This window comes from Nannospalax galili, unplaced genomic scaffold (genome assembly GCF_000622305.1).
Source record: "Nannospalax galili isolate Female #2095 unplaced genomic scaffold, S.galili_v1.0 scaffold9695, whole genome shotgun sequence".
Lineage (NCBI taxonomy): Eukaryota > Metazoa > Chordata > Mammalia > Rodentia > Spalacidae > Nannospalax > Nannospalax galili.
This window is the reverse complement of record NW_008336497.1, coordinates 1-900: the sequence shown is the minus strand read 5'-3', so window position 1 is coordinate 900 and position 900 is coordinate 1.

The following is a 900-nucleotide window of genomic DNA, read 5'->3' as shown; positions in this document are numbered from 1 at the left end:
GATGGCTCAGCGGTTAAGAACACTGGTTGTTCTTGCAAAAGACCCAGGTTCCAATCCCAGCATCCACGCGGTAGCTAACAAATGTCTGTATCTCCAGTTCCAGAGGATCTGACAGCCTCTTCTGTCTTCTGTGGGCATTGCATGACACGGGTGCACTTACCTACACGCAGGCAATACACACGAACGTATAAAATAAAAATAAAATAAATATTGAAAACTAAAAGTTAAAAAGAAATCACAGAGACAATAACAGCTCTAAGTGCTCCAAATGCATCTACCACACCTAAACACAGACAGGAAACATCCATTTGGCTTAGACATTAGAACTGGTAGGCATACAGACAGGGTCTCTGACTATGTATCTGTATCCTTGCACCAGGTAGAATCCTTTGAAACAGAACTCTGAAGGAAGATGGCCCAATCCTTTGTTACCATGCATTTTCCTTTCTGTTTTACTACTTATATTATCATATTTTTATTTTAAAAGCTTCTGTTTTACCTTTATTCCTCTAATTGTGTTTATATGAGTTTGTCTATTCATGAGTTTTTTCACTGTCTTGTGTTTTATCTTTTCTTTCCCTCTCCAAAATTTTATCCTGTCTTAGGCTTTTTAACTCCTTCTATTTAACCAGATTCACCTTTCTATTCCCCATCTGTGTGTCTATTCCGTTATTTCAATTGATCCTTGTTTCTACTCATACAGTGAATACTGTGTATGTAAAATCCTGGGGGTGCAGGACAGATATGTACATGAAAACCTCCCCACAAAACAGTACAGTGAAGATTACAAAACATGACCACATGATAAAAGCCGTATTCAAAACTTTCATTACTCACAAAACAAAAAGTTCAAAATAATTTCATATCTCTCAGAAGAAATCCTAAGTCAGGAAATCATGT